Raw genomic sequence first — 6,999 nt, 5'->3', positions numbered from 1 at the left:
TCTCCTCGCACTCTCTCTCCTTGCTCTCTCTCCTCACTCTCTCTCCTCGCACTCTCTCCTCACTCTCTCTCCTTGCACTCTCTCCTCTCTCTCTCCTCACTCTCTCTCCTCACTCTCTCTCTCGCACTCTCTCCTCACTCTCTCTCCTCACTCTCTCCTTGCACTCTCTCCTCACTCCTCACTCTCTCTCCTTGCACTCGCTCCTCACTCTCTCTCCTCGCACTCTCTCCTCACTCTCTCCTCGCACTTTCTCCTCACCCTCTCCTCGCTCTCTCTCCTCACTCTCTCTCCTCACCCTCTCCTCACTCTCTCCTCGCTCTCTCTCCTCGCACTCTCTCCTCACTCTCTCTCCTCGCACCCTCTCCTCACCCTCTCCTCGCTCTCTCTGCTCGCTCTCGCCTCACTCGCTATCCTCGCTCTCTCTCTCGCGCTCTGTCTCTCCTCACACTCTCTCCTCACTTGCTCTCTCTCTCGCACTCTCTCTCGCGCTCTCTCCTCGTTCTCTCTCTCGTGCTCTCTCGCTCGCTCTCTCCTCGCTCTCTCTCACACTCTCTCCTCACTGTCTCTCCTCGCTGTCTCTCGCGCTCTCTCCTCGCTCTCACCTTGTGAAGCCATGTGGAACTGAAAGGAATCTGTTGTTTCCTCACCACGTCTTCTGTTTTGACGGAGCGCCGTGGTGGTTTTGTGGTTTTGTTTTTATCGTAAGACTCAGAAACTCAGTCTGTTCATGACAAATAACCAGACAACCTTCCCTCCGTCGTCCCCTTCCCCCACACGTCTCTCATCTGACGTCATGTGACTGCGTTATTATAATTCTCATAATCGTCATTACGCCCGCTGGTCATCTGTACAGGACGGACTCGGCGCTGTAGAGGGTTTGAATCAAATAAAAGGTTTATTTAAACAAATTCACAGCGTCTGTGGTCATGGTTCTCGTGTTTCTCATATTTCTCATGGTTCTCGTGTTTCTCATATTTCTCATGGTTCTCATGGTTCTCGTGTTTCTCATATTTCTCATGGTTCTCATATTTTCTCATGGTTCTCGTGTTTCTCATATTTCTCATGGTTCTCGTGTTTCTCGTGGTTCTCTTGTTTCTTGTGTTTCTCGTGGTTCTCATGTTTCTCGTGTTTCTCATATTTCTCATGGTTCTCATGTGTCTTGTGTTTCTCATGGTTCTCATAGTTCTCATGTTCCTCATATTTCTTATGGTTCTCTAGGTTCTCTTGTTTCTCATGTTTGTCATTAGATTTCTTTCTGACTACTAATAACTGTATCTATGTTTTTATGTAAATTGTCATTTCAGATTAAAAAAAGTTGATGAAATCAGCAAATATTAAATAATCCCCCCCCCCCAAAAAAAGCTTATCCCCTAAACTTTTTCTTCAATATATAGAATATAAAAAATTGCAGTGGAAACACATTTGCTGAATTAAAAACTGAAATGCGAACAGGATTTTATCACATGAGCAGCTGGTCCGTCTTTCTGCTACCTGTTGAAGTCTGGCTGTGCACCGATCAGCCAAAACATTACAACCACCTGCCTAATATTGTGTAGGTCCCCCTTGTGCCACTAAGACAGCTCTGACCCGTCAAGGCATGGACCCCACAAGACTTCTGAAGGTGTCCTCTGGTATCTGGCACCAAGACGTTAGCAGCAGATCCTTTAAGTCCTGTGAGTTTTGAGGTGGGGCCTCCATGGATCTGACTTGATTTTCCAGCACATCATTGAGATCTGGGGAATTTGGAGGCCAAGGCAACACCTTGAACTCTTTGTCGTGTTCCTCGAACTATTATTCCTGAACAATGTGCAGTGTGGCGGGGAGCATTATCCTGCTGGAAGAGGCCACTGCCATCAGGAATGCCATTACCATGAGGGGGCGTACCTGGTCTCTAACGATGTTTAGGTAGGTGGTACGTGTCAGAGTAACATCCACATGAGTGCCAGGACCCAAGGTTTCCCAGTAGAACATTGCCCAGAGCATCACACTGCCTCCACCGGCTTGTTTTCTTCCCATAATGCATCCTGGTGCCATCTCTCCCCCAGGAAAACAACACACATGGCCGGGGTCCATATGACGTAAAAGAAAACGTGATTCATCAGACCAGGCCACCTTCTTCCACTGCTTCATGGTCCAGTTCTGATGCTCACGTGTCCATCGTAGGAGCTTTCGGCAGTGGACAGGGGTCATCATGGACACTCTGACCGGTCTGCAGCTACACAGCTCCATACGCAGCAAGCTGTGATGCACCGTGTGTTCTGACACCTGTCTATCATAGCCAGCATCAACTCTTTCAGGAGTTTGAGCTGCAGCAGCTCTTCTGTGGGATCGGACCAGGCGGGCTAGCCTTCACTCCCTGAGCACAGTATTGAGTCTTGTGTGCCCATGACCCTGTTGCTGGTTCACCAGTTGTCCTTCCTTGGACCACTTTTGGTAGGTACTGACCACTGCATACCAGGAACACCCCACAAGACCTGCTGTTTTGGAGATGGTCTGACCCAGCCGTCTACCCATCACAGTTTGGCCCTTGTCAGAGTCACTCAGATCCTTATGGTTGCTCATTTTTCCTGCTTTCAACACATCAACTTCAAGAACTGACTGTTCACTTGCTCCCTGATATGTCCCACCCCTTGACAGGTGCCATGGTAACGAGATAACCAATGTTCTTCACTTACCTTTCAGTGGTTTTACTGTTTTGGCTGATCGGTGTGTGACATAAAACTACAAACCCCAATTCCAGTGAAGTTGGGACGTTGTGTAAAACGTGAATAAAAACAGAATACAATGATTTGCAAATCCTTTCCCACCTCTATTCAGTTGAATCCACTACAAAGACCAGATATTTAATGTTCAAACTGATAAACTTTATTGTTTTTTGCAAATATTCCCTCATTGTGAATGTGATGCTGCAACACGTCCCAGAGAAGCTGGGACAGGGGCATGTTCACCACTGTGTTACACCACCTTTCCTTTTAACAACACTCAGTAAGCGTTTGGGAACTGAGGACACTAATTGTTGAAGCTTTGTAGGTGGAATTCTTTCCCATTCTTGCTTGATGTACGGCTTCAGTTGCTCAGCAGTCCGGGGTCTCCGTTGTCGTATTTTGCGCTTCATGATGCACCACACATGTTCAATGGGAGACAGGTCTGGACTGCAGGCAGGCCAGTCCAGTACCCGCACTCTTTTACTACGAAGCCCTGCTGGTGTAACACGTGCAGAATGTGGCTTGGCATTGTCTTGCTGAAATAAGCAGGGACGTCCCTGAAAAAGACGTCGCTTGGATGGCAGCACATGTTGCTCCAAAACCTGTATGTACCTTTCAGCATTAATGCTGCCTTCACAGATGTGCAAGTTACCCATGATGCCATGGGCACTAACACCCCCCCCCCATACCATCACAGATGCTGGCTTTTGGACTTTGTGCTGATAACAATCTGGATGGTCCTTTTCCTCTTTACCCGGAGGACACGACGTCCATGATTTCCAGAAACAATGTGAGATGTGGACTCGTCAGACCACAGCACACTTGTCCACTTTGCGTCAGTCCATCTCAGATGAGCTGGGCCAGAGAAGCCGGCGGTGTTTCTGGGTGGTGTTGATATCTGGCTTTGGCTTTGCATGGTAGAGTTTTAACTTGCACTTGTAGATGTAGCGACCAACTGTGTTAACTGACGATGGTTTTCCCAAGTGCTCCTGAGCCCACGTTGTCATATCCTTTACACAATGATGTGGGTTTTTAATGCAGTGCCGCCTGAGGGGTCGAAGGTCACGGGCATCCAGTGTTGGTTTTGGGCCTTGCCGCTTACGTGCAGAGATTTCTCGGGATTCTCTGAATCTTGTGATGATATTATGGACTGGAGATGATGAAATCCCTAAATTCCTTGCAGTTGTACGTTGAGAAACGTGGTTCTTAAACTGTTGGACTATTTGCTCACACAGTTGTTCACAAAGTGGTGACCCTCGCCCCATCCTTGCTTGTGAACGGCTGAGCCTTTCGGGGATGCTCCTTTTATACCCAATCATGACACTCCCCTGTTTCCAGTTGACCTGTTCACCTGTGGAATGTTCCACACAGGTGTTTCTGAGCATTCCTCAACTTTCCCGGTCTTTTGTTGCCCCCGTCCCAGCTTCTTTGGAATGTGTTGCAGGCATCACATTCACAGTGAGGGAATATTTGCAAAAAACAATAAAGTTTATCAGTTTGAACATTAAATATCTTGTCTTTGTAGTGGATTCAACTGAATATAGGTGGGAAAGGATTTGCAAATCATTGTGTTGTGTTTTTATTCACGTTTTACACAACGTCCCAACTTCACTGGAATGGGGGTTTGTACATTCAGTTCTTAACACAACTTTTGTCACGTGATTTATTTTATGACATTTTGTGATATTTCCTTATTTTCTAGAAATTTCTTCGAAAGTTGGATGGAAAGTGTCTCATGTGACGCTGTATTGATCCACGGGTTAATTTCTCTTGTCTCTAACCTTTTTCCACGTGGAGGTCAAAGGTCAGGGTCGGCTTCACTGGGGGGACTTGAGTGTTGACATGGGGGTTGGACTGTGGTCTCTGTTCATTTCCACAGCTTCCTGATCCGTCACACGAATTAAACCAGACGACTGCTCGTCTGTGCATGTGAAGTGAATGAACTTCACCCCTCCACCTGCTGGTTGTCCATTAACCTGACAGAGAACCAAACTGGAAGTTCCCAAACCGTCTCGTGTCACGTGGGGAGACACCAAATATTTCATGCAGTAGAATAACCAATGAATGCTCATCCCCTGTAAACAGCGAGGCGTCTTTTCTCTTACCGCCACCAAGATGGCGCCTGGGCGGGATCCTCGGTTCTGCGCTCTCTTGTTCTTTTTGTCTTTTTGTGTATTAGTTGAGTTTCCCACACCCCCTCACTGATCACATACAGCAGGGCAAAGCTCCCAAGCCTCCACCTGTCCACCGGACAAAGTTTTTGGACAACACAACCATCATTGTCCTTATCCAGGATGGGTGAGGAGTCTGCATTTAGACGGGAGGTGGATCAGCTGGCCCTCTGGTGCGGCCATACCAACCTGGAGCTGAAGACGCTCAAAACAATGGAGATGACAGTGGACTTCAGGAGGAGCCCCCAATACTGCCCCCCCCCACCATACTCAACATCCCGGTGTCTTCAGTAAAAACCTACTGATTTCTGGGTTCCACGATCCCCCAGGACCTAAGGTGGACACCCAACACAGACACAATCTTCAAAAAGGCCCAGCAGAGGATGGACTTTCTCCACCAGCTCAGGAAGTCCAACCTGCCACAGGAACTGCTGGTTCAGGTCTACACTGCTGTTCGACACGGCCACCAAACAGGACGGGGACAGACCACAACAGACAGTTAGGTCTGCAGAGAAAACCACTGGTGCCAACCTGCCCTCCATTCAGGACTTATACACCTCCAGACTCAGGAAACGGGCAGGCAACATCACTGCAGACCCATCACACCCTGGTCACACCCTGTTCCAACTCCTCCCCTCTGGTAGGCGCTACAGAGCACTGTACCCCAAAACAACCAGATATAGAAACAGTTTCTATCAGCAGGCTGTCATTCAAATGAACACTTAACACTGTCAATAAACCCACCCATGTTGTATAGACTGTACTGCACATGTTGTATATACTGTACTGTACGTGTTGTACATACTGTACTGTACATGTATATACTGTACTGTACACTGTAGGTATACTGGTACACTCTGTCACTCAGGCATGTATGTCAGTAAGCTGCTAACATGTATTTCAGCATCTCTGGTATATTCTCTGCATTATTCCACTTTATCACCTCTTACTTCACCTGTATAAGTCAGTCCTTGTGTTTATGTGAAGATTGTTGTGTTGTAGTGTTGTTATTCTATGTTCAGTACACTGAGAGAGTTGGGTTGTAGTGTTGTTATCTATGGTCAGTACACTGAGAGAGTTGTGTTGTAGAGTTGTTATTCTATGTTCAGTACACTGAGAGAGTTGTGTTGTAGTGTTGTTATTCTATGTTCAGTACACTGAGAGAGTTGTGTTGTAGTGTTGTTATTCTATGTTCAGTACACTGAGAGAGTTGTGTTGTAGTGTTGTTATCTATGTTCAGTACACTGAGAGAGTTGTGTTGTAGTGTTGTTATTCTATGTTCAGTACACAGAGAGTTGTGTTGTAGAGTTGTTATTCTATGTTCAGTACACTGAGAGAGTTGTGTTGTAGTGTTGTTATTCTATGTTCAGTACACTGAGAGAGTTGTGTTGTAGTGTTGTTATTCTATGTTCAGTACACTGAGAGAGTTGTGTTGTAGTGTTGTTATTCTATGTTCAGTACACAGAGAGTTGTGTTGTAGAGTTGTTATTCTATGTTCAGTACACTGAGAGAGTTGTGTTGTAGTGTTGTTATTCTATGTTCATGTAGAACAGCGTCATGTAGAACAGCCAGATGTGCATCATGTAGAACAGCCAGATGTGCATCCTGTAAAACAGCCAGATGTGCGTCCTGTAGAACAGCCAGATGTGCATCCTGTAGAACAGCCAGATGTGCGTCCTGTAGAACAGCCAGATGTGCGTCCTGTAGAACAGCCAGATGTGCGTCCTGTAGAACAGCCAGATGTGCGTCCTGTAGAACAGCCAGATGTGCGTCATGTAGAACAGCCAGGAGAGGAAGGAGAGAACAACGCTGCTGCTCCTCGTCACCGTTGGCCCGGTCAGAAAACGGGGTGAGGTGTGAGCCTCTACTGAGCATGTGCGGTGGTCATGTGACCGCAGTGATGGGGAAGTGGTGTCAGGCGGTTGTCTGTGCTGAAACGAGAAGGTCATACAAGCCACATCACGGCGGACTGGACTGTCGGTTCCTCCGGGATCTGGCCTGTGGTCCCCAGCTTCTGTGAAGACTAAAGAGCGTTATTCTGATGTGCCCTCTTGTTCATTCAGACGCGCTACTCGTGTAGCCCCGGACGCTCCCCTGTCTGTCTGTCTGTCTCCTTTTAGAGA

Source organism: Lampris incognitus, chromosome 7 (genome assembly GCF_029633865.1).
Source record: "Lampris incognitus isolate fLamInc1 chromosome 7, fLamInc1.hap2, whole genome shotgun sequence".
Classification (NCBI taxonomy): Eukaryota; Metazoa; Chordata; class Actinopteri; order Lampriformes; family Lampridae; genus Lampris; species Lampris incognitus.
The sequence above is the reverse complement of the archived record's forward strand: the minus strand, read 5'-3'. Positions refer to the sequence as shown.